This window comes from Rhinoderma darwinii, chromosome 9 (genome assembly GCF_050947455.1).
Source record: "Rhinoderma darwinii isolate aRhiDar2 chromosome 9, aRhiDar2.hap1, whole genome shotgun sequence".
Taxonomy (NCBI): domain Eukaryota; kingdom Metazoa; phylum Chordata; class Amphibia; order Anura; family Rhinodermatidae; genus Rhinoderma; species Rhinoderma darwinii.
In genome coordinates, this window is record NC_134695.1 from 17953514 (window position 1) to 17969506 (window position 15993).

A 15993-nucleotide genomic window follows, 5' to 3' on the forward strand; every position below is an offset into this window, starting at 1 on the left:
GTTGGCCCCCCGCGAAAAATCGTGGGGTGCTGATGGTTGCAATGACAACCAGGAAGCCTAGCAACGACTTCCTGGTTGCCAGGTACGGGAGCCTATTAGGTCCTGCCCGAGGCAGGACGTAATAGGCTCAACGGTCAGTTGTAAAATGACGTTGCAATACATTGCACTACACAAGTAGTGCAGTATATTGTACAGGTGATCAGAAGATCAGATCTTCATGTCCCCTAGTAAGTGTAAAATAAAAAGTAAAAAAAAAGTTTTAGATAAATGAATAAATAAAAAGTTATGACACTTGGAACGCAATAATGCAAAACGACGGCCCAGACTAATTCATATGTGCAGCAGTTCTTCACCTAAAACCCCACGTCTTTATTTGCAGCCCCCACTGATATACCCTGTAAATGCAGCAGAAATTATGACATTTTGGGGTCTGTGCTACATATGGGGCTAGTGAAGAAGTCAAAGATTAGACAATGCTGGAGTGCGGATATTTTGTACAATACCACGGTCACCTTTTGGAAGTGCGACTCCTGCACCCAAAAATCTGGCCTGTGCATAAAGGATTGGTTCAAAGCGTACGTCACTATCCATGGATAATTAATTTTATTATTAATTTACCCCATTATTACATCATCCTATTATGACCTGTTGCACTCCGCCCAGTTTACATATACCCTGATGTAATCCGCCCAGCTTACATATACCCTGATGTACTCCGCCCAGCTTACATATACCCTGATGTACTCTGCCCAGCTTACATATACCCTGATGTACTCCGCCCAGCTTACATATACCCTGATGTACTCCGCACAGCTTACATATGCCCTGATGTACTCCGCCCAGCTTACATATACCCTGATGTACTCCTCACAGATTACATATACCCTGATGTACTCCGCCCAGCTTACATATACCCTGATGTACTCCGCCCAGCTTACATATACCCTGATGTACTCCGCCCAGTTTACATATGCCCTGATGTACTCCTCACAGATTACATATACCCTGATGTACTCCGCCCAGCTTACATATGCCCTGATGTACTCCGCCCAGCTTACATATACCTTGATGTACTCCGCCCAGTTTACATATACCCTGATGTACTCCGCCCAGCTTACATATACCCTGATGTACTCCGCCCAGTTTACATATGCCCTGATGTACTCCTCACAGATTACATATACCCTGATGTACTCCGCCCAGCTTACATATACCCTGATATACTCCTCACAGTTTACATATACCCTGATGTACTCCGCCCAGCTTACATATACCCTAATGTACTCCGCCCAGATTACATATACCCTGATGTACTCCGCCCAGCTTACATATACCCTGATGTACTCTGTCCAGCTTACATATACCCTGATACACTCCGCCCAGCTTACATATATCCTGATGTACTCCGCACAGCAGTTTTGTAACTACCGCTGTAGCAGCCGTAGCGGCTGCTACGGGGCCCGTGGCATGAGGGGGCCCGTGTCGCCCGCCGGCACGGGCCCCCACCATGGCCGGAGGCTCTGCTAGCTGCCGCTATGGCTGCTACAGCGCGACGCCACTGAACACTACGACAGAGCAGGGAGGTATCTCTCCGCTCTGCCATTAAACAAAAGACCTGCCTCGCTGCCGGACAACTGTCCCGTACTGTAATCATGTTTTCAGTACGGGACAATAGTTCCACGGAGAGGCAGGGACTCCTAGCATCGTACATAACTATGATGCTAGGAGCCCGGCTCCCTGCACTGTGTTCGGTCCGGTACTTGCGGCCGAAATACGTCCGTCAATTACGAACGTAATGACCTCGTGTGAACATACCCTTACAGAATTTTTTTTATTACAAATGAATTTTATTAAAAAAATTAAGTTTGAAAATTTCACCTCTACTTTCCTTCAATTCCTATAAAACACCTAAAGGGTTGAAACACTTTCTAAATGCTGTTTTGAATACTTTGAGGGGTGCAGTTTTCAAAATTGGGTGTTTCTAATATATAGTGCCCTCAAAACCACTTCAGAACTTAACTCGTCCCTGAAAAAATATCCTTTTGAAATTCTCTTAAAAATGTGAGAAATTGCTGCTAAAGTTCTAAGCTTTGTAACGTTGTAGAAAAATAAAAGGATGTTCAAAAAACGATGCAAATATAAAGTAGACATATGGGGGATGTAAACTAGTAACTATTTTGTGTGGTATTACTATCTGTCTTACAGGCAGATACATTTAAAATTAGAAAAATCATAATTCCTTCAAATTTTCTCAATTTTGGGGTTTTTCACAAATAAGCAATGAATTTATTGACCAAATTTTTTCACTACCATAAAGTACAATTATAAAAGTACAAAGTCACGAGAAAACAATCTTATAATCGACTGAATAGGTAAAAGCATTCTGAAGTTATCACCACATAAAGCGACATGTCAGATTTGGAAAAATGGGTCTGGTCCTGAAGACCAAAATGAGCTCGGTCCTGAAGGGGCAACTCCTAGTCTAAGGCCCCATGCACACGACCGTAAAATCACCCGTAATTACAGTCCGTATTTACGGGCCCATTCATTTCTATGGCGGACGGATACCTTCCCGTATGCCTATGGGAGGGTGTCCGTGCAGTAGAAACCGGCCTAAAAAAATAGAACATGTACCTTTTTCTTATTTCACGGACCGTGCCCCTATACTTTATAAGGGGAGCACGGCCCCTAAAAACGGCCGGCTGCCCACTGCCGTCCGTGCCCATAATTACGGGTCATAACTGCGGGCACCGTCGTGTGCATGGAGCCTAAGGCCTCATGCACACGACTGTGCCACCAATCACGTCCCGCAATTGCGGGCACGGCCGGCCGCCGACTGCCATCCGCATTTTCGGGCCGTGCTCCCATACAAAGTATAGGAGCACGGCCCGTAAAATACGAAAAATAGGACATGCTCCATAATTTCCGGCACGGTGCTGCGGCGCGGACACCCATCCATAGCACTACGGAAAGGTGTCCGCGTTCAATGAAAGTGAATGGGTCCATTTTTGCGGCCCGCAATTGCGGTACGCAAAAACTGAGGTTTTTTACGGTCGTGTGCATGGGACCTAAGGCCTCATGCACACGACCATGTCCGCAAATACTGACCATAAAAACGGTTCCGTATTGCATTATAGTCATCAGCAAATCATCAGCAACGTACCCATTTCTGCTGAATGGTATCCACAAATACGGTCCGTAGTGCATCCATATTACATCCGTATACACGGATCCACAAAAAGTGGCCTGGTTGATGGGAAAACCCCTTTGTGTCGCTTAGCTACACTTCTGTGTTTGCGGATGGCTATCCGTATGTGCGGACGCACCTCCGTAGCCATCTGCAATTTTGGCTTCCCCCATAGGCTTCTATGGAGGAGTCCGTGCCGCAATTGCGGCCCGAAAGCGGACATGCTCCATAATTCCCAAAACAGTACTGCGGCACGGACACTCATCCGTAGCGATACGGAATGGTATCCGCGTTCAATGGAAGTGAATGGGTCAGTTTTTGCAAACCGCAATTCCGGTCCGCACAAACTGAGGTTTTTTATGGTCGTGTGCATGGGGCCTAAGCATTTTCTTGCTTCTTTTTCTTATTTTTTTTTTTTCTTGCTTTGCTTTCTTGACGGAACAAAGCACAATTGCACTGTAGTCCCCTCACTAGGCGAATGGAAACCCATCTACTATCTTCCCTGTCCTTCTTGTTTATTTTTGACAGCAGAAGGAAAAACTAGCAGTAAAGTGTTGGCACAAGCTGGCACCACTGTTCGTTCTATAACATTTTGTGATGTCTTTTCCAATTTGCCCAGTGCCCGATTCCACAAAACGCCGCAGTCACTACTGGGAGCGTTCAAACGAGCCGCCTCTCTGTAAAGGCAGGGTTATGCTGGTCGTGACGTCACGACCCCGCCTATCTTCCTCCATGCATAGGAATGTAGGCGTGCTTAGTTAGAAGTGGGCGCGGCCTGGCTCGTATTGCCGTCGCGGCAGTGCGGGTGTGTGGTGACGATGCATGTGTAGTCTCGTTGATCCGTTTCTTGTCTCATTGCATGATTCACACTGATGTGGAATGGGCGGACAGACTCTGGACCTTGTCTTGTGATGTGACGTTCATTGCCCGCTGCCATCTCTATGAGCAGTCCTCTCCAGGGACAGGGTGAGTAACCGAGATACTTGTGGGTCCTGTCACTTGCAGTGTGTGGGTTCATAGTGATATCATTTCCGCATAGGTGTGATTAAGGCTGAAACCTGTAAATAATGGAAGAGCATTCCCACAATGTCACTTTACGTTCAGTATGCATTGAGTATACCTGTGGTGTCACTTCTTGGCCACAAGTTAAGAAAAATTGACAAAACTTCCATCATGCGGATAAATTAGTATGAATGTCCCGTGATTCTCTTGCTCCGTGTATTCTAATATGGGGCATTATAGTTTAGCCATCTTTACAGATGTCTCAACAAAACTGGCACTGGGTATAAAGGTATGTTCACACGCACTGTTTTCAGACGTGATTTGGGCGTTTTACGCCTCGAATTACGCCTGAAAAAAACGGCTCCATTACGCCTACAAACCTCTGCCCATTGTTCCCACGAGGTGTAATTTTACGCGTCGCTGTCAAAATACGAGGCGTAAACAGAAGTGCATGTCACTTCTTGGGATGTTTTTGGAGCCGTTTTTCATTGATTGACTCCATTGAAAAATCGCTCCAATAATGTCCGTAAAATATGTGAGTTGCTACAAAGACGTCTGAAAATCGGGAGCTGTCTTCGCCTGAAATCGGCTCCGTATTTTCAGATGTTTTTGGTTACTGCGTGTGAACATACCCTAAGATTTCCCTTTTTTTTTTTTTTTTTAATTTTTTTTTTTTACACACATGCAAAAAGGTAAGAGCTGTTCATGAGCTCAGAGATTTTCGAAGATGACCACCAAAAAATCTCGAGTGCAATGTTGATTATCATTGGAAGTGCCGATATTTTCAGAAAAACGGGATTGATCACCTAACGCTACGGACCGTGATAGTAACCTTCTTCTCCTACCGTACTATAGAGACTTATGTAATGGAAACTGGGACCAAGACCAGTCAGTAGGGTAGGTGTTTGGGATGTCGCACGTGTAAGCATAGAACTACATGAGGTACCCCCCCCCCCTCCTATTTATTGCAACCCAAGTTTCATTTCTACAATGTCCCCTGTTCTGCTGTTGATCTCTTTCTCTGGTAGGGTCTAGCAATTTATTTGCCATACAGTAGAAGAGAGATTACACAAGCATTTTCAATATAGCAAGAAGTCAGCCGGTCGGCGTATAGTTCTCACTTTCTGCAAAATGTATGAACAGAACTGGTTTTGAAAAAGTGAAAACAAATAACTGACATGGAGACAAAAAGGTTTCCTATAGGTTCTTTCTGTTCTACATGTTAAATTGAGTAAACCCTAAGGCCTCATTCACACGGCTGTATTTCGACTGTTTTGTAGAGGGCCGTAAAGCAGGTCCATAGAGGTGCATAAGCTCTCTACTGTACCTTTTGGTGTCCCCAATCTCATACAGAGGCATATGGAGGTTTTTTCTGTCAGATTCTGTACAAATTTGCTCCGTCAGACTTTGTATGTACAGAAGCATTGTCTCCTAGAAGCATTAGATTCCAGGGGAGAATATTTCCATACGCACGGAGTCTGTTTGGTGGCGCACGGAGTCTGTATTGGCTCTGCCTCCGTGCACTGGCGTACAGGCTCTGTGCCAGTGTGCATGAGCCCTTAGACCTCGTGCACAGAGCATGTAATCTGACACACAGAGTCCCTATGGGTTGCTGTTAGATATGCAGGCTCTCCACGTATCTTACTCTAGTCTGTAGCGCACCCTAGTAAACATTCTGGTGGATTGTTTGTTTTCTTTACTGTTTGTTTGCCATTCACGCCGCAGCCACTTTTCAGATTTTCAATTCAATTTTTTTTCCTCCCTACCTTCCAAAAGCCATAACTCTTTTTTTTTTTTTTTTTTTTCACTCGATTATAGTCCTGGGGGCTTGATTTTTTGCGGGACTAGTTGTAGTTTTTCATTGCACCTTTTTTTTTTATTTATTTTTTTGTATTTTTATTTTTTTTTAACCATATAGTGTACTAGGAAACTGGGCAAAAATTATTTCTCCATTGTTTTTTATGCTTCGTTTTTATGGAATTCACTGTAATTAAAATGACTTCTACGTCAATACCAAATTTATATGGCACTATTTAAAAGGGGGGGGGGGGGATGTGGCGCTCTTTAAAAGGGGGAATGTGGCACTATTTACAAGGGGGCAGCGGGCTGTGTGTGGCGCTATCTACAAGTGGGGCTGTGTGGCGCTATCTACAGGGGGCTGTGTGTGGCAGTATCTACAGGGGGCTGTGTGTGGCCTCTTTAATTTATTTTCTTAATTTATTTTTATGTTAATTACATTATAGAACTACATCGCTTGTAAAATGTAGAAATGCTTTTATACTTGAGTTACATTAAAAAAATTGTGAAATAAGGTCGGGGGGGGGGGGGGGAGGGCAATCTGAATCTTTGCCCCGGGTGCAGGAGAACCTAGCTACGCCTCTGCCATAGGCACCCCGCAATCATATTGTGGGAGAGGGATGAGCTGTTAGAGAGGGCCAACCCCCTCTAACGATTTAAATGCCACTGTCGGTATTGACCGCAGCATCTATTGGGTTAAACTAGCAGGATCGCGCTCGATCACGATCCCGCTCATTACTGTGAAGTATCGGCTGTAACATACAGCCGACACCCGCATTGTATGGAGCTCAGCCCATGAGCCCGCCCCATACTCCCCCCTACCCTGCTATGACTTAGGCCTTATTCACACGAACGTGTGCGTTTTTGGCGCAAGCAAAAAACGCAGCGTTTTGCGCTTGTTGCAGTTCTGTGTGTCATCAGTGAATGGTGCGTGGCTGCATGATTTTTGACGCATATGCCATCCTTATGACACGTGGTTTTGATGTTTAGAAAAAGAAATGAAGGAAGTGCTTTTATTTTTTCCTTCATGTCTTTATCTACTGTTGCGCGACACACGGAAGTGCTTCTGTGAACTGCGCGTGATTTTCACGCACCCATTGACTTCAATTGGTGTGTGATGCGCGAAAAACACCCAAGTTTAGGACATGTGAGTTTTATGCAGCGGACACACGCTGAGTGAAAATAACAGAATGTCTGAACGGCCCCATTGACTAACATAGGTCCGTGCAACGCGTGTGATTTAAACGCGTGTATCACGGACGTTAAACACGTTCGCGTTAATAAGGCCTTAGGCAGATGTCAAATGTTGGGAATGGGTTAATAAATAATCATTCATATTAGTACCTATCCCCACTAGGGCTCATAATCTAATTTTCCAATATCAAACATAGGGAAAATGTCATAGGAAACAATTAGTACAGCAGATATATCACGATATTGGATCACCACAATATGACTCTTCTCTGGAAACGCCTCTTGACTTGACCAAAATTATGTCAAGGTGCCTCTTTTTCTTCTTTGACTCAACACCACCATTTATATTTCTTTCATGATGTTGAATGTGTGGGACAAGAATTCAAGTGCATACATTAAATCTGAGGTCCTCCTGATTTTTAGAGGCGACGTAGTGGAGTGCTGACCTGGGCCAAATAATGTGATGTGGCCGGCTCTTTATAAGGGGTATTTGGATCATCTGTTGAGACCTAATTGCCACAAAGGAAAGCACGCTGGAAGTGCATACAGTTAGGTTCCGAATTTTTTCGACCGTGACAAGTTTTTTGCATTTTAGCGGTTCAGGCCCCATGCACACGACAGCAAAAAACCTCCGTTTTTGGGGACCGCAACTGCGGTCCGCAAAAACTGAGCCATTCACTTTCATTGAACACTGACACCTTTCCGTAGCACTACGGAAGGGTGTCAGTGCCGTGGAAATGTTCCGGGAATTATGGAACATGTCCGTTCTTTCGCATTTTGCGGGCCGTGCTCCCATACTTTGTATGGGAGCACGGCCCGAAAATGCGGCGGTCAGTCAGCGGCCGGCCGTGCCCGCAATCGCGGGACGTGATTGCGGGCACGGTCGTGTGCATGAGGCCTCACTAAAAGATATTTAATATACAGTTTTATAATCAATATGGGCTTAAAGTGCAGACTCTCAGCTTTAATTTGAGGGTATTCACATCCTAATTTGAGGAGGGGTTTAGGAATTACAGCTCTTTAAGGCTTTATTCAGACGAACGTAAAATACGCGCGTGCAACGCGCGTGATTTTCAGGCGCGTTGCCCGGACCTATATTAGTCTATGGGGCCGTGCAGACATGTGCGTGGTTTTTGCGCAGCGTGAGTCTGCTGCCAAAAAGGCACGACATGTCCGTTGATTCAGCGTTTTCAACGCATCACGCACCCATTGAAGTCAATGGGTGCGTGAAAACAACGCAGGGCACACGGATGCACCTTCGTACGCACAGCGTTTTTCACGCAACACTTGTTAAAGGAACAGTGTCATCACAAATTATTTTTTTATATGTTAAAGATGTTAGTGCTTTATTAAAAACGTTTATATTTATTTGTGTGTTTGTGTTTTACTTTTTCTTATTTTTACACTTTTTCTTCCCTATGGGGGCTGCCATTTTTTTGTTCCATTTCTGTATGTGTCGATTAACGACACATACAGACATGGAATACGGCAGCCACAGTCCCATAGGGACTGCGAACGGCTCCCGTCCCATTGACTTCAGTGTACGGCGTCTGTGTGTGAACTGCGCATGCGCCGCTCCCACGCAGTCCAATTCGAAATTGGCGCCGTCCGGCGCCATTTTCCTGTGGACCGGAAGTCGCGGCCGGACAGTAATATTACTACTTCCGGTCGCGGCTTCCGGATTTGTGCACTTGGACCAGCGGCCGCAGACGGAGCGGACGGGCCGGAGGGAGCCGCGGCGGCAGGAGCAGGTAAGAGATTTCAATGTATGTTCGGGTTTGTGTGTGTTTACTACTGTATGTAAACCTACTACACTGTGTGTTAGCTCAAAAAATGGCGACACGCAGTGTAGGAGGTTACACCGTTCAAACCCCTCGTTTATCCCGGCACTAGCCAGGATAAAGGAGGGGGGGATGCTGAGAGCTCACTAGAGCGAGGGCTTTTTACCCAATTTTGCAATGCTGCAATTTTGGGAATAGCTCCATCTAGTGACCAAAAATGGGTAATATTATAAATTAGAATTAATTTATAATATTTCCTGACTCGTGAAAAAAATTTGAACAATGTTTAATCACCCACACACTAAATGTTTAATTTAAAAAAAAACAAACATGTTTTTCTGGCAACACATTACCTTTAAGTGTATGTAAATGAGTTGAGCAGACTAGACAAAACAACTACAAACCAGGAAGTGGCTTTTCACTTTCTGAGCACATTCGCACAGTTTAAACTGACATCTGCAGCAATAGTAGTTTTTTTTACCTGTAAAACCACCCAAAAACAACAAACACGGGCCAAAGTGTGAGGTAACGTGAAATCTTGATGCGAACATGTGCTCACAGCAAGCAGGTGTTGGAGAAGGTGTCTTTTTGTAGGCTGCCCTCTCCATTACTCTACCCTCCGTTGTTTTGACGCGCGTAAAAAACGCATGCCATACGCGCGTTAAATACGCTATCACGCTGCCCAAACGGATGCCACATGCAACTCCAACGCAACCGAAACGGCGCGTTTTTCACGCGCGCAAAAACGCAACGTTCGTGTGAATCCAGCCTAATATGTAGCTGCCTCTTTTTCAAGAGACCAAAGGTAATTGGACAATTATCTCAAAAGCTATTTAAAGGGAATGTGTTGCCAGCAAAACATGTATTTTTTTTTTTTAGTTAAACAATTAGTGTGTAGGTGATTAAACATTGTTCTAATTTTTTTTCACGAGTCAGGAAATATTATAAATTGGATTCAATTTATAATATTTCCCAGCACTGGTCACTGGATGGAGCAATTCCCAAAATTGCAGCATTGCATGTGGTAAAGCAACCACATTGCTTTATGCTGCAAAATTGGGAAAAAATCCCTCGCTCTAGTGAGCTCTCAGAATCCCCCCCCCTCCTTTATCTTGGCTAGTGCCGGGAGAAACGAGGGGTTTGAACGGTCAAACCTCCTACACTGTGTGTCGCCATTTTTGAGCTAACACACAGTGTAGAAGGTTTACATACAGTAGTAAACACACACTGAAACACGAACATACATAGAAATCACTTACCTGCTCCAGTCGCCGCCGCTCCGTCCGCTCCGTCTGCTGCCGCTGCTCCATGTGCACAAGCCCGGAAGCCGCGACCGGAAGTAGTAATCTTACTGCCCGGCCGCGACTTCCGGTCCACAGGAAAATGGCGCCGGACGGCGCGCATTTCAAATCGGACTGTGTGGGAGTGGCGCATGCGCCGTTCCCACACACACGGCGTACACCATAGTGGATGGAACGGGCCCCGTTCGCAGTCCCTATGGGACTGGAGCTGCCGTATTCCATGTCTGTATGTGTCGTTAATCGACACATACAGAAATGGAAAAAAAAATGGCAGCCCCCATAGGGAAGAAAAAGTGTAAAAATAGAAAAAAGTAACACACAAATAAATATAAACGTTTTTAATAAAACCCTAACATAAAACTGATATATATATATAAAAAAAAAATAAATTTGGTGACACTGTTCCTTTAAAGAGGCTCTGTCACCAGATTTTGCAACCCCTATCTCCTATTGCAGCAGATCGGCGCTGCAATGGAGATATGAGTAACGTTTTTTTTTTTTTTAAAAAACGAGCATTTTTGGCCAAGTTATTGCCATTTTTATATTTATGTAAATGAGGCTTTCTAAAGTACAACTGGGCGTGTTTACAGTAAACGTCCAACTGGGCGTGTATTATGTGTTACATCTGGGCGTGTTTACTACTTTTACTAGCTGGGCGTTCTGACGAGAAGTATCATCCACTTCTCTTCAGAATGCCCAGCTTCTGGCAGTGCAGACACACAGCGTGTTCTCGAGAGATCACGCTGTGACGTCACTCACTTCCTGCCAGAGCGGGGAGGTATGTGCTAGCCGCACTTTAGCTCCTTGAAGGAGCGGAATCCCCGTGTGTTCGGGGATTCCGCTCCTGGACAGAGCGCTTTGATGTCTCTGTCCATATCTGGGCAGTGACATCAGGGGAAACTCCTGAAGCGGAATCCCCGAACACATGGGGATTCCCCTTCAGGAGTTGCCGCTGATGTCACTGTCCGGATCTGCCCGGCCCGGCACGGATGCATAACTTTATGCAAACTGGCCGGGCAGAATGGCCGATTTTACCGGCCGGCACTCGGGCTCGGACCCGACCCGGTCGTGTGAATCCCGCCTTAGCCTTGAAAAAAGACGACTAAGGAGGGACATGATTAATTTATATAAATATATTAATGGCACATACAAAAAATATGGTGAAATCCTGTTCTATGTAAAAGCCCTTCAAAAAACAAGGGGGCACTCCCTCCGTCTGGAGAAAAAAAGGTTCAACCTGCAGAGGCGACAAGCCTTCTTTACTGTGAGAACTGTGAATCTATGGAATAGTCTACCGCAGGAGCCGTCACAGCAGGGACAGTAGATGGCTTTAAAAAAGGCTTGGATAATTTCCTAGAACAAAAAAGTATTCGCTCCTAAGTGTAGAAATTTTTACCTTCCCTTTTCCCGTCCCTTAGTTGAACTTGATAGACATGTGTATTTTTTTCAGCCGTACTAACTATGTAACTATGTAACAGTTAAAGAAGCCAGCCCAGTTCTGGAATGGCAATCTTTGGACTTATGAAACTAAGATCAACCTATACCAGAATGATAGAAGGAAGAATGTATGGAGAAGGACAACACATCCTCTGTAAAACATGGTGGAGGCAGTGTGATGGCATGCATGGCTGCCAAAGGCACTGTCACTCGTTTTGATGTGACTGAAGACAGAAGCACCCGGATGAATTCTGTAGTGTTCAGGGATATACTTTCTGCTCCGATTCAACCAAATGCAGCAAGGTTGATTGGACATCACTTCACATTACAGATGGACAATGACCCAAAACATACTGCAAATGCAACCCAGGAGTTTTTTAACCCCTTAACGACCAAGGACGAAAATGAACGTCATGGTCGGCTGCTAGTTCCCGCACCATGACGTTCATTTTCGTCCGCATTTCAAACTGTCACACTGTGTAAACACAGTGACAGACCCGCGCTGACAGCTGTCCTAGACAGCTGAGACATCGGTCTCGCCGGACAGCGGACCATCGCCGCTGCTTCCGGCAGTTAACCCCTTAAGTGCGGCGACGGATTGCCGTCGCCGCATTTAAGTGGTTTGAAGCACATCGGCAGCCCCCACGAAGTGATCGTGGGGGCTACCGATGCTTGTCACGGCAATCGGAGGTCAGATAATGACCTCCGGGTTGCCATGTACGGAAGCCTCGGAGGAACAGCCTCCGGCCGTTCCTCCTCTGCTTTCTGTCAGTGTGACAGTCACGTCACAATGACAGTTAGAGTACATTACACTACGTGTGTAGTGTAATGTACTCTAGCAGCGATCAAAGCTGCAAGTCTAAGTGTCCCCTAGTGGGACAAGAAAAAAAAGTAAAAAAAAGTAATAAAAATGTTTTAAAAAAAGTGTAAAAATAAAAGTTATAAGTGATATAAACACTAAATGCTTTTTTTCCTATAATAAGACTTTTATTATAGAAAAAAAATGAACACGTTAAAGTACACGTATTTGGTATCACCGCGTTCGTAACGAACCCAACTATAAAACTATAATGTTGTTTTTCCCGCACGATGAACACCCCAAAAAAAAACAATAAAAAACTACGACAGAATCACAATTTTTTTTTTGTCACCACCCCTCCCAAAACAGAGAATAAAAAGTGATCAAAAAGTTGCATGTACCCGAAAATAGTACCAGTAAAAACTTCTATCCGTCCCGCAAAAAACAAGCCCTTACACAGCTTTTTTGACTAAAAAAATGTAAAAATTATGGCCCTCAGAATATGGTGACACAGAATTTTTTTTTTTTACAAATAAGTCATTTTATTGCGCAAACGCTAAAAAAAAGGACCAAACCTATATACATCTGGTATCGCCGTAATCGTACTAACACGCAGAATAAAGTAAAAATGTCACCTATAGCGTACGGTGATCGCCGCAAAAAAGAAAACCTAAAAAACGGTGTCAGAATTCCTGTTTTTTGCTCAGAATTGCAAAAAAAATGAATAAAAAGTGATAAAAAAAAATCGCATGTACCCCAAAATGCTACCAATGAAAACTACAGATTGTCCCACAACAAATAAGCCCTCACACAGCTCCGGTGGTGAAAAAATAAAAAAGTTCTGGCTTTCAGAATATGGCGATGCAAAATGTGCAGAGTGTCCAAAAGCGGATAAGATCGGGCGCCATTTATCAGTGCGGCACCGGCCACACATCTATGAATTATTATTTATTTACCCCATTATTATACCCTCTTATTATGCCCTTATGTTCTCCGCACAGATTACATATGCCCCCACATTATAAACTGAAATACCAGCAAAACCCAAAACAGAACAGTTACCAAGCAAAATCTGCGCTCCAAAAGCAAAATGGCGTCCCTCCCTTCTGAGGTCTGCAGCGTGCCCAAACAGCAGTTTGCGCCCACACATATGGCGTCGCCATACCTGAGAGAACCCGCTTAACGTTTTATGAGGTATTTGTCTTCTGTGGCACACACTGGGCACAATATATTATGCACTAAAATGGCGTATCAGTGGAAAATTGCAATTTTCACTTTGAACCATCCGCTGCGCATTAACCCCTTTGCGCACTATGACTTAATTGCCCGTCATGGTGCGGCGGTTGATGTATGGAGCCGGCTCACATGCTGAGCCCGCTCCATAAGCTGCGGGTGTCGGCTGTGTATTACAGCAGGCCCCCTCGGTACTAACGGACAGGTACAGCGATCGCTCTGTTACAGAAGCCTGTAAGAATAACAATATACTGCAATACATTAGTATTGCAGTATATTGTACCAGTGATCCAATGATCGCTGGATCAAGTCCCCTAAGGGGATTGAATAATAAAATGTGTAGAAGAATTATAGTTATTAGTAGTGAGAATTATTTTTTTTAAAGTTAAAAAAGCAAAACACCTTTTCGCATTTTTCTTCTAAAGTAATGTAAAAAAATGAACAAAATTGGTATCGCTACGTCCGTGAAAGTCCGAACTATTACAATATACCATTATTTAATTTGCACAGTGCACACCTTAAAAAAATTTAATAATTGAAACCGCCAAAATGGCTATTTTATTTTTGTTGTCACCTTCGCTCTAAAAAAAAAATGTAATACAACTTTTGAATCACTTTTTATGTACCAAAAAAATGGTACCAATAAAAACTGCAGCTCCTCCCGCAAGAAATAAGCCCTCACACCACTCTATTGATGGAAAAATAAAAAAGTTATGGCTCTTGGAAAGCGGGGAGTGAAAATCTAAAATATGAAAGCAAAAAATGGATCAGTCCTGAGGGTTAATTCATTTCTAATGAAAAAACTTTTGACCACATGTGGGGTATTTCCGTACTCGGGAGAAATTGCTTTATAAAAAATGGTTGTTTTTCTCCTCCTTTATCCCTTGAGAAAATGCAACATTTTAGTGGAAAAAATGTTGATATTAATTTTCGCGCCCTAATTCCAATAAACTCTGCAAAAGACCCGTGGGGTCTAAATGCTCACTATACCCCTAGAAAAATTTCTTGAAGGTTTTTCCAAAATGGGGTCACTTTTGGTGGGTTTCCACTGTTTTGGTCCCTCCAGTGCATTGCAAATGCGACATGGCACCGAAAACCATTCCAGCAAAATCATAAATCCAAATGGCGCTCCTTCCCTTCTGAGCCCTGCTGTGGGTCCAAACAGCAGTTTATTACCACATATGGGGTATTGTCGTAATCGGGAGACATTGCTTTACAAATGTTGGGGTGCATTTTCTTCGTTATTCCTTGTAAATAATAAAAATTTCTATGTTTCAGAAAAAAAGTACATTTTAATTTTTACAGACTAATTCCAATATATTTAGCAAAAAACCTGTGTGGTCAAAATGCTAACTATACCCCTAGATAAATACCTTAAGGGGTCTAGTTTTCTAAATGGGGTCGTTTATGGGGAGTTTCTATCGTTCTGGCAGCTCAAAGCCTCTCCAAATGTACAGTGGGGCCTAAAACATTTTCAAGCAAAATATGTGTCCTGAAAGCCTCCGGGTGCTCCCTTCCTTTTGGGTCCTGCCGTGTGTCCAGGCAGCGCATTAGGACCACAATGTTGGTATTTTTGAAAACAGGAGAAACAGGGTGATAGATTTTGTGGTGTGTTTCTTCATTCTCATGGTCGCTTTACAAAGAAATTGGTCTTCAAACTGATACTTTTATGAAAAAAAGTGAAATTATTTTTTTCACCTGCTATGTATTAAATTTAGCAAAAAACTGTGGGGTCAAAATACTTACTATACCCCTAGGTAAATACCTTAAGGGGTCTAGTTTTCTAAATGGGGTCATTTGTGGAGGTTTCCATCACTCTGAGACCTATGAGCCTGGCTTGGTGCAGGAAAACAAAATGTACTTCAAAATTTATAAAATTATTATTCAATTTGTAAGTCCTCTAAATTGCTGAAAATTTATTTTATTTTTTCAAAAGTGCTGCCAAAATAGAGTAAAGAGATATAAATATATATTTAATGAAAAAAATTGTACAGTATGTGTGTACATATGTGACATATTGCAGTTAAAAATAGGGGAAAATGGTAATTTTTACAAAATTTCTTCCATTTTTCTATTTTTTAATTAATTTCCGCAATTCGTATCAGTCTACTTTTACCACTAAAATAAAGTACAACATGTGACGAAAAAACAATGTCAGAATTACTTGGATATTCAAAACTTTCACAGAGTTATTCTCTGGTAAAGTCAGACATACCAGATTTGACTAATCTGGCTTGGTCATTAAGGTACAAACATGCCCGG

The 15993-nt window shown here is 43.5% G+C and overlaps 1 protein-coding gene across 1 annotated transcript in view; it reads left to right on the forward strand.

Moving 5' to 3' along the window:
• The first annotated feature begins 3966 nt into the window (after window positions 1-3966).
• LOC142660277 (uncharacterized) overlaps window positions 3967-15993 on the forward strand; it is a 99904-nt gene continuing 87877 nt past the window's right edge. Inside the window, exon 1 of the mRNA XM_075836865.1 lies at window positions 3967-4153. The gene's annotated coding sequence lies outside the window, so the exon portion shown is untranslated. The remainder of the gene's footprint in view (window positions 4154-15993) is intronic.